The following is an 18,656-nucleotide window of genomic DNA, read 5'->3' on the forward strand; positions in this document are numbered from 1 at the left end:
GCATGGGCTAGGCGTGGGCTTTGGATGTGCTGCTAGACTGTCCTCCAAAATTTGGATGGCAATCACATCACAGTTCTTGCTTTAGACTGAGGTGCTTTTCCACCAGAGCAGAATAATGTTCTGAACTTAATAGCTGGCTAAATAATTTTTCTGCATCTAAGTAAATGTGGTTTGATTTTTACAGCTAGCAGATGATTTAATTGGGAGTTCTGAGCCCTTTCCTTTAAACTTTATTGAGTTATCTTTACTAATTGCTTATAGTTGAAAGTGTGCATTTTTTTTCTGATAATGAAATAATTTGAGAATTTGGCAGCATGCATTTGAAATATCACCAGCATAGTATTTTTCTTCTGTATAGAATGGATCATATTGCTCTCTGATATTTGTTGGCTTAAGACATGTTTTGGTGAATTTCTGTATTTGAACCAGAATTGTTTACTTGTCTACTCAGAAATAAAACCAGCATTTTGTGTAATTCTAATCACTTAATCTAGATATTAAAAGTCAAGCACAATGTGTTAACAGTGATTTTGGAACAAAAACATATGAAACTTCAAAGATTACACTAAATCTGTAAATAAAGACCACAACTGCTGTATATTTTTTGAGCTGAAAAAGACTGAAGTAAACTGTGTCCTGTGAATTATTCCCTTCCTTTCAGCAATGATTATATGATGGACTTTTGTCTGTTGGTGACTTAAAAATTATAATCACAGGAATCACTACATCTCCATTTACATAGGATCGGTATACATTGCTTTAGTGGAATATGTCTCCATTGTTAACAGTATGAAAGGTGCTAATCACTTTCCTTGCAGATGAAGTTACAAAGAAGAATGTTGCGCTCCTCTTCGCAGTGTTAGTGACCTTCTTTAAGAAGTGCTGATGAAAAGTACTAAAATTATATTAGAGTTGAATGGTATTATCACCATTTTCTGCTTTTGACAAACTTGATTTAATGATGTCACAGCTTGAGGCGGATTTGTGTTGATTGACAGAAGATTTATACAAAACGAAACTGCAACAGTCAACTAGCATTCCGCCCCCCAAAATTAGAAATTATACCAAAGACCTTTAAATGATCTGGGGAACGTGCTCTCTGACTAAAGTCCTGTAGGCTGATAAACAGGGAGTGGGATGATTTGAGCAGTCAAGTGAGAATTTCAATGTCCTCTCTGAGAAATTGTGCAATGACAGGAGGCCTCAGTGATTCGTTAGTGGCTTAAGTGCTGCTGGAAGAGAATATTTGAGTAAGCTGTGGAACAACACGTAGTATTTCTGTGTGATTAATGAGAATTCGTCATCTGAAATACAGTCAGAACAGTGCCTTCATAGCTGTGTGCCTCAAACTCTCAGAGCCAGCCCACGGTGGAATATTAGAGGAATTACTCAGCAGATTACTTCCATGTTGTTTTTGTCAGCTTATACATCTTAACGCCCATTTGACAAAAGGAAGGGGGTGTGAGAGTTTGCGTTATGCATTTTTGTTAGTGTCTAACTTGTGGCTCTTCAAAAGGTCATGGGTACTTGAAGCTGTTTCAGACTGGTCAGACCACGGCTATTAGTCACGGAGCATTATTCACCAAGTCCCTTTCTTTCTTTACTCTTCCCCATCCTTTTAGTTGAAGAAGTGATCTTTGGAAAGGAAACAATAGCTAAAGGAAACCTTTTTTTTTCCCCCGGATGTTGAGTTTTTCCACTGGAGATTAATAGAAATCACTGGAACACTGTCAGCTGCAGGGTGACCCAACCTCCTTGTGACTGTTAATCAGAGCTGGATGCAAGAGACACCTTAGTAGTTTTGTCTGTTTGTTTTCCTGTTGTGTCAAGTGCATTGTTTTTGCTGTACTCCTTGTATTTACTAGGAGTCCTTCCAGGGCTTAACTGGTTTTCTGTTACAGGCTGCTTGTACTGTGAGAATTATTTAACACCATTCCTCAAAGTTTCTCTTTCAGTTACTTCTTAGATAGAATAGCTGGGTTTTGATTAAAAAACCCCCAAAAATTGTCAGTTCTTCCCTGGGTGAGGACACTGATTGATACTTGTTAGTATAACATATCTCTCTTTTGTAAGTGAAAACTGCTAGAGGCTTACGCTGTTCGCTGTTGTAAGGGATGAGCCCCAAGCAATGGTATGGTGAGCCTAGAGGCCCTGCTTCGAGAGATGTCTCAGTGGCTCCTGGAGATAGGGTGAGAGGAAAGTCGAAAAGTTCTTGGACTGGAGCATGCACAAGCCTCTGAGGCCTCTCTACACTAAACACCCCAACTGGCAGGTCCAATGCTGAAATCCAGGACTTGTGCTCTTTCTCTCTCTTCCCTGCCTTTCCTCTCCCAGTTGTTAAGTAACACAAGGCTTGCCTTGATTTCCCATAAAACCACATGGCTTAGATATACACGTGCAGCATATCTGTTACATTTAAATCTGTTGGAACTCAGAGCCCATTGGTTCCATTGAAATTTCCTATTAAAGTTGGCTGTTTGTGTACAGGCTCTCTGTTAATCACCTTAATCTCACTGAGAGGATCTGTCAATCTGAGTAACCTCTCCTCCTTTACTGCCACTGATCCCTTGGACCCAGAACGAGGTGGGGACTTGTTCTTGGGCAGGAATCTGGGACGTGACAGCTGTTCATATTGCCATAGAGCCTAGTGAATCCATGCACCTTGACCCTCTGTTTATCTTGGTTCTGTATGGATACTAAAAGATGTTTCTTGCCCAAAAAGGAAGTCTGTGTGACAGAAAACTGAGTAGAAATGAGAAGTGTCAAAAACACAGGATGTTTTAGGAGACCAGCTGCTGTGCATAATTCTTAGTCAATCAGCAGCTGTAATGCTTTTATAAGTGATTTGATATGTGAGTGTGAAGACTGGCAAAAAAGAAAATAGCATACTTTCTCCAATGAAAGCAAAAGGAAACTATTTTAATTTATATTATGTTACAGTCAAAGATGCAATAGTAGAACTGTGATCTGTATGTTTTTGCAATATGCTTCTCTTGTCTAAAAAGCAAAAGGTACATTTCTGTTAAGATGATGAATGGGAAGGCTAGTCATACAATAGACTGTATAAATTCATGCTAGATTAATATTTTATTTAGGTTGGCATCTAAATTTTAAATGTCTAGAAGACAAAGTTTATTTGAGTAAAATCTTAGTATTTATTTTTATGTGCCCATGAGCAGTAATGTGTTTCAGTATCTGCAGCCTGGGCTGCAGTGATCATGCACTGGTGGAGTTCAAGGTCCAGAGGGATATGGGACAGGTGAGGAGTATAGTCAGGACACTAAATTTCAGGAAAGCAAACTTCAAGCTCTTCAAGGAATTACTCAGTAGGATCCCCTGGGACATGGTCCTCTGATACAAGGGAACGGAACAGAGCTGGAAAATATTCAAGGATGATTTCCATAAAGTGCCGTATGTAGAAATACGTCCCCGTATGTAGAAAATCAGGCAGGGAAGGGAAGAGACCAGCGTGGCTAAGTTGAGACCTGCTGGTTAAACTCAAGAAGAAGAGGGAACTGCACAGGCAGTGCAAGCGCAGACAGGGAACCTGGAAGTGTACAGGGACGCTGCCCAGTTGTGTAGGGATGAGGTCAGGAAAGCCAAGGTGCAGCTGGAGCTGAACTTGGCAAGGGAAGTAAAGACTAACAAGAAGGGCTTCTACAGGTACGTCAATCAAAAGAGGAAGGTCAAAGAGAACGTACCCCCACTAATGGTTGGAAATGGTGATAACGTATCAACAGACGAGAAGAATGCTGAGGTACTTAACAATTTTTTGCCTCAGTCTTCACTGATAACCATTCCCCTCACCCCTCCTGGGTCATAGGACAGCAAGATGGTGACCAGGGGGCAGATTTAGACTAGACATTAGGAAGAATTTCTTCACCATGAGGGTGGTGAGACACTGGCACAGGTTGCCCAGGGATGTTGTGGATGCCCCATCCCTGGAGGTGTTTAAGGCCAGGTTGGATGGGGCCTTAGGTAACCTGATCTAGTGGGATGTCCCTGCCCATGATAGGGGGGTTGTAACTAGATGATCTTTAAGGTCCCTTCCAACCCTAACTATTCTATTTCTTCGACATAAGGAAAAAATTCTTCACTGAAAGGGTCATTAGGCAATGGAATGGTCTGCCCAGGGAGGTGGTTGACTTGCCTTCCCTGGAGGTGTTTAAGGTGCAGGTGGATGAGGTACTGAGGGGCATGGTTTAGAGATTGGTGGGAATGGTTGGACTCGATGATCCGGTGGGTCTCTTCCAACCTGTTGATTCTATGATTCTATAAGTAACAATGCAAAACACTTGCTTTCTGCATACAGTTTCAAAGTTCTGCCAGAACACCACCTGCCTGAAAATTGGAGATTTTCCTGGGAGAGAAGGGCTGTGGGCACAGATGTGGCTGGAGCCCTGAGTGCTTCAAGTCTCATCCAGGGGATGGGTGCTGGCCAGATGACGCCTCCGCTGTGCCCTCCACCCATCTGCAGCAGAAAGGTTCTTGGCTAGGGGATGTAGCCCTGAGGGAAATTTGAGGGATGTGAAAGGCTGCTGCTGCTGCATCCCAAATGAGCATTTTTATTCCTTATGTATCTTCTTCTCTATTTACTTTCCTTGGTGGCGTTGTGTCTCAACATGGGTGGTGAAGATCTGCAGAAGAGCCTGGGACATGAACTGTCCTAGAGTTTAAGATACTCCTGTTTCAGGATTTTCATTAATTTGTTTCCCTAAGTGCCGTCTTTACCGATTTCACAATTGAGTAAATAATTCCAGCAGTAATAGCTTTGTTGCCAGGATGAATCTAAGGTATTCAATGAACAAGATTTGTATGGAGGGAGGGACACATTCCTGCAGGAGAAAGTAAAGCAGCTGGGCAAGGAGCAGGTGTGCTCTGGAGCCCATGGGCACTTCTTGAGGCAACGGAAAAGAGAAGAGATGGTGAACTTCAGACAATGCTGTGACACATCTCTGGGAGAAGCCTTGTGCAGCTTTAGCTATCACTGTTCTCGTTTGTTTGGAGAGGTGTTTAAACAATGTTTGTCAGCAATGGTTTTCTGACGTGTCTCCCTGCATTTCCGTCCTCACCTCCGAAACTGTATGTCACTCTTCTTTAACAGATGCAGGCAAACATAGCTTAGACTACGCCTACCAGGTATGGTGAGACAGGAGACTAGTTTGTAGTGCTCGAGTACACTGGGGTACCTAGTAGCACTAAGTACCTATGTACTCAGGAGGGGAATTTAGGACCACGGCAAAAGCTTGTGTAATGCTGGGGCCAAGCAGCACTCATGGCCCTACAAGCCGTAGGTACCCAGGCAGGAAGGTCCTTCTTGTGTTGGGGCATAAATGTCTCCCTGTGCAGTTAGAGGCTGAATGCCTGCTGGGGTTGGAGGATTCTCCATTGACAGCTGCACCACAGCCTTCACTCCCTGCCCCCACTAATAAAGGATAGAAATGATAACAAAAAGGAAAGCATGGGTGTTTTAAAGCAGGTCTTATGGCTGCGTGAATGGGACAGGCATGCTGCTGCCATGCTCAGGTGACTCCCTGCAGCCAGGAGGAGGGTTGCTCCCTTCTGAACTTGCCTTGTCTCCCTTCACCCAATGCCTTTTAGCTGATCTGAGGCATCACCCGCTACTCTCCTTTTCAAACCCTGGATGGCACACCTCATCTGCTCCCCCAGGAAAAAGGTGGCTCATGAGATGCCTTCTGCCTTTCCACTGGAAGACATGAAGTCTTGATAAAGGCACAGCTGAAGCTAGAGAAAGCCTTGCAGTGTCTCCCCCAAATCCTCCTTACAAGGATCTATTCTGCCTGCTTGCTCCACTTCAATGCAACAGTACATTACAGGGTCATTTGTCCTTGAAAACACGTCTGCCCTTATTCTGGCTGGTCCCCGAATTGCAGGTTTCAGCTGTGTGGTCCTTACTGTGTTTCATACTGCTGATGCTCTGTGCTTCCATTTAGTGTAGATGCAGGTCCCAAAATAACCTTGAGGCTCTCTGGCTTGGTTGGGAGCAGATGTGCTGGCAACAAGGCGCACTTGGCTGCAGAGAAGGGGGATAATCTGGCTCTACATTCCTTGGAGTATCTCTCTTCCCGCTAGTCTCTCGCATGACTTTAATGGCAGCCCAAACATAGGGGCAGGGGTATGAGGATCAAGCAGTGGCCTGTGTGTGTCAGTCTACAGGGAATGGATATAAAGCAGGAGGGCAAGGTGGAAAAAGGGCCACCTGAGATATATCAGACCTCGTGTGACTGAGATGAATTACTTTTTTTAAAAATCATTGGTTTAGGGAGTTTCCATTCTTCTCTTGGCTATATAATAGCAGTTGAATAATGCCAGCTTTGTATGTAATCATTAATATATACCTAATTTAGATAATGTCTCCAGATCTATTAGAACCTCTGACAGAAAAATTTCCAGGAGGCATTACGTAGCTAAACCTCAAAAAGACAAAAATTACATGACTATTTAAATCAAAATCATGAAAACCTGGTATGTTTTATTCAGCAAAGACTATTAAAAGAGTTGTTAGGAAAAACAGATTATCCAAGAGAAAGAAAAAGGAGCTAGTGCAAGATTAGTTAGCTGATTGCCTCCTCACCACACTGTGAAACTCAGTTGCTTCAGTGTTTCCTGCAAGTTCGCAAGAGCCAGTGGCTTCTGTAAATCTGCTGTATGTTCGTTATCTACATATCTGCATTTTTGCTTCCCTTGAACTTGCAGTACGTGGAGAATCATCATTCTAGCTACAGGCAGGACAATATAGCCAGGTGTTATCTGAACTTTGGATGCAGATACCTGCCAAGCACCTGAGTCCTGATTTGCAGCAACTCGTATTGTACCTCTACAGAAAATCTTTCTATCGTGCCAAATTGGAAGGGATGGGTTTGGAGATGGAAATTCAAATTAACTGTTTCAAAGAGTGTGCCAGGCTCCTTTCACTTGGAGCTTTAGAGCAGACAGAAATATAAGAGTTGAAGGGTAAATCAGTCCTCATTTTAGCTTACCTTTACTCTCTTGGTATGTTAATAATTGGCAAGTTCTGGCAAAAAGCCATTTTTCCTTGACTTGTAGATAGTATCCATAAAATACTCACAGATGTTTCAAGCAGCTGCATTGTGATGCTGTTTTTAGAAGATGATGTAATGTGACAATAATAACTTCTGAATTGTTACTGATTTATGAATTGAGAATGTTTACAAATTATGGGGTAAATTTAGCTAGCTCAAGTGAAATTCATGTCAGCTTGGTCAGATGGTACTTCTGGGTCTGTTGGCCAGTGCTCCAGTTGGGGCTTCTGCTCCATTAGCATGATCTTTTACACTGGCTTTCCAGAAATACCCCTCATTTTGGTAGGCTGTTGTGGAATGTGTGGGGAAGAAAAGGCAAAATGCTGACAGCTCTGAAGTGTTGTGCTGGCAATATTTGGAGCTGTTGGTGGAATAATGACTTGACTATCCATACATCATTCCAGACACATTTCAGATGTTGGGGCTTCTGAAGAATGAGGCAGTAGTTTCAGCGATGAAACACTTGGGATCTACAAAACCAGGATGCTGCTTCTGAAAGGGTCTCTTTCTTCTCTGCATTAATGTTTGCCATGTGGTCAGAGGGTCCACACTTGTCTCCTATTTCCTCAGGCTTCAGTTAAGTTCCTGATATCTCTGGCAGGCAATGGGAAACTTGTAGAAGGAAGTTTGTAGAACCCGGTTTTAAATTCATTCTTTCAGCGAGGAGCCATTAGTAGATGGACACCTAACTAAAACAATAATAGCATATCTAACATTTACCTTGCACCTTTTCTTAATCTTTAAAGACCTCAGCTGCCTTCAAGATGGAGCACAACACACTGGCTATGTACAATAATGTCACAGAATGGAGGGGAGGAATATCTAGTCCATGGAAACTACAAGAGAGCATAGCTGAACTATTGTTATTTCAATGAGAGAGAGTAATGCTCCAGAAAGGGGAAACTGACCTATTGACAGGGTGTGTGAAGAGAGAGGCACAGAAGGTGGCTTCTGTACAGGGTCCGGTCTTTGTAAATTGAGGAAATTTCTTGCTGTATAAACCCAAAGTGAACCTTTTTTAGCCTCAATTTAGCAGATGTATCTGATGAATGTGTTTAAAACAAAACAAATGCAGCATATAATTACTTTTTCTTTTTATTTTTAACTAGCCTTGTTTGTTTTTAATGAGGCAGTTGGGTCCTGAATTATTTTCAGGCTGGATCACCCTGGTAAACTCTGGGAAGAATGACCTTTTGTCAAAGAGGCTGTGGAAAAAGTAGAAACTGTCCAGACTCATGCCAGATTATAGCAGACTTATAGATCATGCTACAGAAATATTGACTGTTATCAACAGGGGTACAGGGAAGCCAACTGGTTATGAAGACCAGCTGAAAAAAGAAACTGTAGATGACAGATAACTGCTTTCCCAGAATATCCGTGGTAAAGGCTTTCTGGAAGTTAGCAGTGGGTGTGCAAGCATGTGCCTTCACGTAGGATGAGACTAGTTTGCGTGACTCGATGTGGATCCAAGCTTTGAGAAGTGGGGTGTTGCACCCTGGGAGCTCCTTTCCTGATTGGTTTATTACAGAATAGTCTGTAGTCTGGGAGGATTAACTAAAATTAAGAGCAAACCATCCTGAAGGATTTGGCTTTTCTGCATCCGCAATCATGCCATGATCATCTAATATGAGAGAATCAGCCCTATAGTCACGCAGGGACTTTTTTCAAGATCTCTTGTTCCCAGCATAGCTATTGTGCTCAGTTGATGGTCATTAAACCAGAGGCTTATTTCATTTTTGTAAGAATTTTCTTTCTTGAAAAAAAGAAAGTTATGAGCTGAGTGCCCTATATTTGCTACTCCCTAAGTGGAATGCAGAGATGAAGGAGGGAATTTTGGCGATTGCCAACTGCTGATTGAGTGAATTGCTTTTAGCAGCATGGAAAAATAAGTGTGAGAACACGGTGAGCTATTATTTTACAATTATCCTATTTTTGACATTGTAGGCCTCTTCAGGAATCAGACTCTGGGTAAAATACTATTCTTTTTTTGTTTCTGTGGCTACTGGATATAAATACATGCTCTCTCTCATTCTTTTCCAAAATGTGGCTTTCTCATAGCCAGTCAAGAGGAGTGCATTAATCTCTGGCTATGGTTGCACCTTTGTTAGACTTTGGGGGGAGGTATCACACTGTTTTGACTCTGCTGGTTGGTGAGACTGAGGCTATGCCCCTTATTTCTTTGTTTAAACTGTCCCTGAGCTTTATAGATGCTGGTCCCTCTGACTTTTGAGAGTACATAGATTCCCATCAACCCTTGCTAGAGCTACCTTGCCAACAGTGTAACAGGTAGCTTACTTGTAGAAATATCAGCAGAGTCTTACCATTACTTTTCTATTGAGAAGTGGTCTGCCATCAGACTGAGCTAACTTTTTGGAAGGAGGGAGGAGACAATTTTGCCATGTGATGCATTTTCTTTTGAAACAAGCAAAACCGCAATGCTAGGCTTTAAAGCATGCAGTACAGTTGAGCCATTACAAAGATCAAGATCACTGGGTTTGTGTTCAAAAATATTAGAGGATTTGTCATCAGAAGAAAAGTTAAAATAATTTATGTGTCTAATAAATTCAGATAATGTATTGAAATCCATCTTCTCACTCTGTTTTTTTGGCTGCGTTTGGAATAAAAAAATACCAAATACCATGAGAGAGTCTGCTCTCATGTTACTTCTTGCCAAGCCAGGATTGGAAATACTTGAAATTTCATGAGAAAGTGCTTTCTCTAGGGAGTTCAGGCCATTTGTGCAGACTTGTGTGGTACTCAGATAGTTTGAATTATTTAGATAAAGATCAAATCTTTCAAATGTTTGAGTGTCTTCCAAATCTGAACCTGTCTGAAGGGTGGGTCCTCCATTTGTGGTCTTCCTAAAATTGAATACCAAGTTTATCAATGCTGCTATGTACCTTGAACCCAATGGTTTTCATAGCTGAGACAAATGAAAGCAATTCTGGTCTTCTCCAACTGCTTTTAAGGCTCTTAGATTCTGCAGACTGTGATGGGATTTTGAAGATGTTTAGCCATCCTGGTTGTAGCCTCTGTGCTGATTCTTCAACTCATATTCAGCTAGCAGCATGTTTGTCTTCAGCTAGGCTGACACAGATCTGGAAGCATATGCAATGGCTGCTACTTCATGGAGTATTTGAGTCAGGCTGGCACACATCTGTTGTGGGAACAAATGAAAAGCAAGTACAAAATCTTTTCTCAGTTTGTGTCACGCTCTGTGGTATTTTCTGCTTCCTCTGCCAACTGGTCCTGAGAACACATGATTTGCCTTCTTCCTCTAAGCACTTTCTTTTCCCAGGTACCAAAGTGCTCTTCTATTCCTCCTCTTTCTGCACTAAAGCAATTTATAAAACCTATTATCAGGAAGAAAAAGAAAGAGTTGTCGTGGCTGGCAGGGAATGGAAGCAGTATCATAATCTTTCTAGACGTATCAAGCATATGTTATGTTGTGCTGGGACAGAAATGTGCAAATGCAATGTTCAGTTTCTGAGTCTTTCAGACTTTAGGAAGTACTTTAAGGGGAAATGTATGATTCTGAGATTTGAGGTAAAGATCAGGCCTCTTTTAGGGGCTGATATTTACCGCAGATGTGCGTACAAGTTCCATTGAAAGGAGTCTTCTATGACTGCTCCTTGGAATAAAGCTCAAGAGTGCTATTAATGCAGTCTCCACAAACTGTACCTGTCCATTTCCATTTTAGAGTACCTTTTATTAGTCAGGGTATGTTAGTATATTCAGGCACCACCAAAGTTTAAAATGAGGATCTTTACACAAGTTCCTCTGGCTACTTTCAGAGGTCATATGGCTTTAATGATTGTTGCTCTTTTAGAAAATGATCAGGTGCTGATTATCTTTCCAATTCGGTGCAGTATTTCCACTGGGTCTGTGCAGTGTGGGGTTTCTCCAGCTACAGAGGTGACCCTGTCTTTTACACTAGCTTGCTCACTGCAGTCCTGGTACCAAACAGATCAACATCACAAGAGATTTAGCTGATAAGTTAAGGCCAGTCACCTTTGCCATGCATGCTCAGTCATCTGGATCCAAGGTATCTATCAGAACCGACGGGGGCTCAGAGCTTCCCTCTCCTGTTTCCAAAATCTTACTCATAAAAAAATGGAAACTACTTGAAATAGGAACACAATAAAAGTTACATGAAACAAACAAACAAAAAAATGAATTGAAGCTTCCCAGCGTACAATGGGAGGTTAAAGACTTTCTACCTCCATTGCAGACCTTTAACTCACTGCTCTGACTGCCTGGACAAAGCAGAAAGCAAATCCTGTGCAAGTGAACTCACTTCACTCTGGGTTACAATTCTGTTGCAGTTTACCCTTTTTGCCTTCAGTTTTACATTTTGATTTGGAAGAACACTTCAATCGAAAGATAAAATTAAGTGCTTGCCTAAGTTTCATTAAGGTCAATGGGACTTAGGCATAGGTTGTGCCGACTAAGAAGAAGAATTAAACCTATTTGACTTTTTAATGAGAACTGAAGGGGAAAATAAAGCTGGAAAATAATTCTTTTTTCATGCTTCTGATTATCTTCAATATTCACACACACACATGAGAAAAAAAAACGATTTAGCAGTTACGGTTTTCTTTCTGGTTGTTGTTTTAAAGATAATGTTAGCACTTGCACTTATCCTTCTTGGTGGAAGATAAAAATATTTAAATCTGAAGTAATTTTATAAAGCAGCTTCATCAGAGCTTATTTGTTTATTACAGTGTTCAAGATTGTTGTGTAAATAAGATGAGGAAGCTATTTTTGTCTTCTGCCTGCTTGTCCTCAGAAGGAGTTGTAAGATGTGTGCACCAAGATGGTGACTGAGTGCAGCTGGAGCTCCTGATATGTCTCATTTGATGTGAGCTGTATGAGGCGATAATTACCAAGAAGAGGGTCAAAGACGAGGCGTCTTGCAGAGCGACGGACTGAACAGCATAATTCTGATTGCAGCAGCCAGCTCTGCAATAACGTGATGAAAACTGCCTCATCCTTTTCAGGTGCATTGATCACCAGGATGCACTTCTGTCATTCTTTCTTACTAAGGTGCTGGCCTGTGCTTTTCTCCTTCCTCTGTTTTGCCATAGTCTAGAAAGGAGAAGCTTTTTGCTCTTACCCAAGACACACAGGATATATATATATATTAACGACAAAGTAACTGGTGCATATGACCTGTCCTGGGATACACAGATGACAGAGCTCTCTAGTTTTACAGTGAGGTCAGTGTTATCTTTCTGTGGCTAGCCTCAATGAATTGACAGCACTGAAAATGATGTAAAATGCATCCTGCGTTTCTGGGGTAATGGATGTAATCAAATGAGAGCTCTCTGCTAGAGTCAATGGCATGTGGATGCTGATGAAGGCCTTGCTTTGCCTTTCTGCTTTGTATATTCTGATCAGAGTTACACAAGTGTGTTATTTACCCTGAGATAAGAAAAAAATTGTGCATCTGTTTTCTAGCAATAAAGGAAATACGTAGCTGCAAACAGGGTGAACTGCAGCAGGAGAATTACTTGATAGAGGGTGCAGGAGCAGTGGAATTTGAGGTGGATTTGCTCTCCACTTTGTTCAGGTCATCAATTAGTTAAGTGCCTAGTAAGAAGACAGGTGAGAGAAAAAAATTACTCCTGAGAGCTCTATTCCATTTGTACCAGTCCTGGGCAAAGCATATCGATTTTGTTAGCTGTAGTTCTTAACTTCATGCTCCAAGTTGTACTTGTTCACAGCTTCTTAGGTCTGTCAGAGTAACTGTGAGCACGTGGTGTTTGCTGAAGCCATGAGTGCAGTAGGGGAGGCTGGGAGGGGAGGGGTGGACCTGCGTTGGTGGCCTGGAAGCAAAGATAGCTATGGAAAATGCTACTGATTTCATTGAACTAGTGCTGTGAACTCAGTGCAGTGGAGATGTGTGACATTCTGCAGTAACAAACATAACCAGGTGGGAGCCACCTGCTAGAGACACTGGCGTGTGGATGTTGATGAAGACCTTGTATTTCTTCTTTCGTTCTGTGCAGTCGATGTTGGACACCTGATCCAACTGAAGCTTGAAATCAGTGCTTTGGGTTTACTTGTATTTCCTTGCCTCCAAGGATGTTAGCAGACTAATTTATTAATTATATGAATGTTATGTGTTGCATGGGCACAGCTGACTGATGTACTCGGAATCAAAAAGAAAAGGAAACTGAAAATCTGTCACTTTGCCTTACTGCCCACAATCCTTCTCTTTAAGGACTGAAGCATCTCAGAATAGTCGAGGGGGCAGAGCCCTTCGTTGCAAGAGGAGGTTTATGTGAGCACAGAGCTGTGAAGACAGGCCTTTCTCATACAGAAAAAGGTCTGCTGCTAGGGGAAACAAGTAATCAGTATGGAAAGATTTTAATGTGTGTGCAAATATTAAGCTTGTGATAGTAGTAGCATGTTTAGGTCTCCCTCTGTCTGTTCCTAAGTTTACCCTCTTTGGTGATAATACAAATATTTGGAAGGGGGAGAAACGTAATTTTCACTATTACCCTCAGTATTCTTCATTTATCCATAGCTTTCCTGCTTCCACTTAAAGGAGTTAACCTCCCAATAAGAAGTATATTTACTAAATGACATGGAGGCCACATGTTTAGTTTTTTTCTGCAGCTATGGGAGTAAATAATAGCTGCCAATATCCACAAAATGTATAATTTTTATTTTGAAGATGAGGTACTCTTACCAAATTTGCTTAAATATTAGGGATCATACCTTTTTTCAGTATTTTAAAAATCTTCTACAGAAAATTCAAAGCCCCTGCACCTTAAATACTTTTCTGAGTGCTGTGTTTTCAATATTAGTTCCATGGGATTTACCCCACGCTTCCCTTGCAGTCAAGGTGATTCAGGGATTTGGGTGAGCCAGAATCACTTTGAGCAGTATCAAGGGAAGGGACCAGACAACAAAATCTGTTTTCTGCAGGAAGCCACAGTCATTCAACTAGGTAGGTTAGTTAAATACATAAATGATAAGAGCTGAGGTGGAGAAAGGAAGAAAAAAAAACTTCTGTTTTGACTCCATTAGTAGAGTGACAAACATATTGTTGTAAGCCTTCTTTTAACCTGTCTGGAGACTTGGCAAAGCTTTCTAACTTACCCATTGAAGGAAGGTGGTAAAGATAATGTGTAGTGCATGTCATGGAGACTATTGTAGTAAGCATAGACTTCCAATCTTTAGGTTTTTATTTCCTATCTTAAGCACCTGAAATGAAGGATAAGAGAAATTAGAAGTCTTAATTGACCTGTGAACAAAGTGTAGCTGGTGGGGATTGAAAGGGAAGCAAAATTGAGATGAAACTGTAGATACAAAAACTTTCAAGTGAAATGCTAAACACAGCTGTCATCATGTGATCTGTTTGTGATAGGATAGTAATCTTCAGAAATTCAGCTGTCTTTCACCTTTTTTTCCCAAATTTCTGACTGAGAAAGAAAACACCTTGCACAGAGAATTCACTGTTGGGGGTGGGGAAAGAAAGAAAAGCAAGCATTTGGGATGTGGGAGTATGAAGTATACCTCAGTTCTTCTGTCTTATCAGTCTTCTGCTGTAATGCTAGCAATAAGTCAGCTTGGGGCCCTTGAAGTGTGATGAGGTGTAAGACAGAATTTGTTACTCTGGGATACAATTTCATCTTGGATTTTCCTTCCTGAAGACCAGCCAAGCTCATCAGAACAGTCCCTGTATTTTGAGGTTGTCCCAGATAGTCTAGGACATCTATTCATTCTCTGAATGTATATATATCTCCCACCTCTTTTCAAAACATTTAGAGACATGGAGAAGCTGCTTTCTAAACTAACTCCTACCATGTTATTTAAAAGTTAGCCTGATAGAGCTGCTAGGGACTCTGCTCCCATCTTTGAAGTTTAAGGAATGTTTCCATAAAGCTTTTGTAGCTCTAATACCTGAAAGACACTTTTGTTTTTTTAAGAGCTCCCTTTATTACATTCTGAATGGGATGCCCTTCTGTGGTATGCATTGGACTGATGTTTTTCTGGTTCAGATTTAAAACTAGATTTTTTCCAAGAGTTTTTCCTCCATGGTCAACTAGGCCATGCTTACACATGGCCTTACACAACCAGTCGGATGGTAAGAGCTGTGTTTTGAGAAACCTTTCCTATAGACTCCATTTTTTTTTCCTTCTTAAAAGGGGAATTATATGTACTGAAGGGCCCAAACTCTATCCTTGCCTGCACTGCCATAACCCCCATGCCACGGAGAAGAGCTCACTCCAAGGAGGAATAAACCCTCCAGTCCGCACTATTCAAACGCAAGGGCTGCCTTTGTGCTACAGCTTTCAGATTCCAAAGGCATTTTTTGGTTAGCAGCTCTGCTGGATGCACAAAGGGTCAGTGCACTAATAGGATACAGCACTGGGAAAGGACAGGGCTTTAAGAGACTCTTCGGAGATTTGATGCCCTGTGTGAAAGAGGTCAGCAATACTGCAGCAACAATTTTAATTTACTTGTGGAAAAAAAAAGGGCACCATAAAGAGGGAAGGACACTAGAAATAAGGGAGCCTTTAAATCCTCCTGTCCTGATGATCCCAACCCCAAATCCATCCATTGTTGATAAACCTAACCAATGCCTTTATAGGACTTAACAGCATGGAATAAATATCCTCCTGTTTTTCCCCACCCCCTACCAATGCACACCAGCTCCTTATTGTGTGCATTTACTTTAGAGATGGTGGTGGGTGGTGGTAACTTCTTTACAAGATATGTTGGTCTGCACCCGTTAAGGGATCTCTCATATTGATGCTCTGCATAACGAAAACAACCCGGCCTTTTGCAGGGAATGATAACAGCTTTCTGGCACATTTATGCTGTCCTAGAAAGAAAAAGGAATTGATGACAGGTACACACAGAGACTGAACAACCCCCAAAATTCATGTTGGATTTCAGAAAATCCTCCCTACCCAAGCAGTCTTGTCACAAAGATTGTTCAGCTCTGTAAGAGGCTATTTGATGCTTGGGAATCAGGGAAATGCTGATCATCTGTTCTAGGGTGAATGACATTGGTGCTATGGGAAAATGAAAGGAGCTATTTTGACTCTGGCTTTGTCAATCTGTGTATGGCTGAAATCTGGAAGGCACTGGAGCCTGTATCTAAACATAACTCACACAACTGCAATACATATCAGCAATGCTTACATGATCTTGTGCAGGAAACAAGTTTGAAATGTTCTTCGTTCATTTTCTTTCTTCCCAGCATATCAAAAAGCAAAGGGTAATATTGAATATCATGCATCAGTGACAGCAGAAGACTTTGGGGGAACCTATTTCTGAACAGATTTATTTAGTTATTTTGTTATTTATTAAGCAAGATTTATTTTTTATCAAGAAGTATGTTTTTGGAGAGACATACAGAAAACCAAATCAAAGAAAGCCTTATTGAGCCCCAACAGAATCACAGAATGACCTGAGTTGGAAGGGATATACAAAGATCAACAAGTCCAGCTCCTAAGGGTCTCTCATGTTGGTGCTCTGCATAGAGAAAACAAGCCAGCACTCTGCAGAGAATGATAACAGCTTTCATGATAAGGTATAAGAGGGTTTGGTTTCAATCTTACAGAAAAAAAAATAGGTCTGCCCATTATCTCTAATGCTCCAACTATGCAGGCTAGGTTAAATCTGCTTGGAAGCAAGCAGTAATATTCACTAAAGAGAAAGGTAAATAGTAGTTACTTTAGGCTGAATTAATCTGACCTATTACACTGCCTAATGTGCAGGACACTAGTTTTGAAGTTGGAGGGCTGAAATACAGGGGTTTCCAGCCTGCTGAGATGGATGTGTGTTTGTGTATTTAGAGTATAAGAGAGACAACTGAAGTGTCAGGAATCACCAGGAGTGTGGTCCTGAACTAAAACATGGAGTGCTTTTGGGTAAAAAAAGCAGGTCAAAGAAGCCACCTTTTCAGATTTTTCCACAGTGATCAGGAAAAGGAGACTCTATACATTCTTTAATAGATATACAGAATGAACTTGGAGACCTATTGACTCCACCACGGGCACCTCCTCCTTCTGCAGCCACAACTGAAGTATCGACCAGTTAAGTTCTAACTTAATGTACAGTCTGTTGCTCCTGTGATCGCAGAGTGAGCTGCTTCAGGGAGCAGAGCTTGCTACTGCTGGTGGTAAACCAGCTTGCTGCACGTAACTGATAATCCCCAGCACTAGTGAAGGAGAAAGATGGAATGCGCAAGCAGGAGGAGGACTGGCATGCCACTGCCTTGGCTTAGACTAATTAAGGTCTCCTTCGACCTGCAGGCTTAGTCCCGCTGGTGTATAGTTCTCCAGAAATGTCATACATTATTGCATGATAGAAGGAGGAGACTAGCTTTTCCAGCTGTGAAGCTGGAGTTGGAATAAAATGTAACCAAATCAAAATATAATAAAGCATCAGATGTAAGACTGATTTGTTGTCTCCGGACTTGTAAAAATACAATCTTTAAATAAAATGCCTTCATTAGCACAGCACTTCCAACAACAGTGCTGTGGCATCTGCCTAATGGAGAGATGGTAAGGATGTTGTAAAGCTCCTCTCTTTTCACTTTGGAGGTCTTGATAACCTAGATGTAAAGCCTGAGCATTACTATAGGTATGCGTGTAAGTTTATTTGTTTGTCTTCTGTTCCATTGTCTTACCTCCTTGAAGCACCTCGTGATAGCATACCAAATTTATTATATTTACTGACAGTCTCGCTGTAGTCATGTCAAGACGCTTTCAGAAAGCGACAAAGGTGGTTCTGTGCTGTTTCTAAGCTTTGCAAGTTCTCAGTCCCTTTGGTAATATGGCTATGGTATTAAATAAAATTGTATTGTAGTCACAGCATTCTTAGAATTGAAAAAATGTGAAGGGTTTTTCCTGCCCATGTACTTCCCTCTCCATAGCACATCCTGCAGTTAGAATAAATAAATAATTTTCTTCTGTGCATATTCTCCAAACCATGAATTTTGCTCTGCCCTACATCCATTGACTGGTATGAGTCTTTTCTCTTTGGATTGCAGCAATAACTTCCTTGCTTGTTACCACAAAGTCCCTATTTCCATTGTATTTGATAGAGATTCCACTCTGTGTTCTCACCAACATTCAACAGAAAGCAACAGGCCCTGTGATCCTCAGCAAAACCATGCATGCTTGGCATACTGTCAACTTAGCAAACTCAGCTTCTACACAGAGTTGTGGCTATTGAGCCTGTACCTTCATTTCTGGTCAAGGAAGACTGGAGCTGGGCATACACGTAGGTAACTGCACTGAGAAAGCTCCAGTTAGAAGACTGCTCAGCAAAGGCAGGGCTGTAATAAGTATCTGACTTGAAGGGGAACAGAAATTCATCCTTTGGTAGTGCAGACTTTGTGAACAAGAGTTCCTTAAGCCTCCATGGTGACTAGAAGATGGCTCCAGCTGGAAAATCATGTGTTTATTTTACAATAAACTGTCTTGTGAAAAAATTTTTAGATCCTTTGAGCTCTCCCTCTGTGGGCTTGGAATACACCCATGAGCTCTGCTTGGTTCATTTGGTTTGGCTTTCCTTTGAAGCCCAGGCCCTTTGTAGATGGGCTCAGATGGCCTGCCTTGGGGT

The sequence above is a fragment of the Phaenicophaeus curvirostris genome, chromosome 3 (genome assembly GCF_032191515.1).
Source record: "Phaenicophaeus curvirostris isolate KB17595 chromosome 3, BPBGC_Pcur_1.0, whole genome shotgun sequence".
In the NCBI taxonomy this organism is placed as follows: Eukaryota; Metazoa; Chordata; class Aves; order Cuculiformes; family Cuculidae; genus Phaenicophaeus; species Phaenicophaeus curvirostris.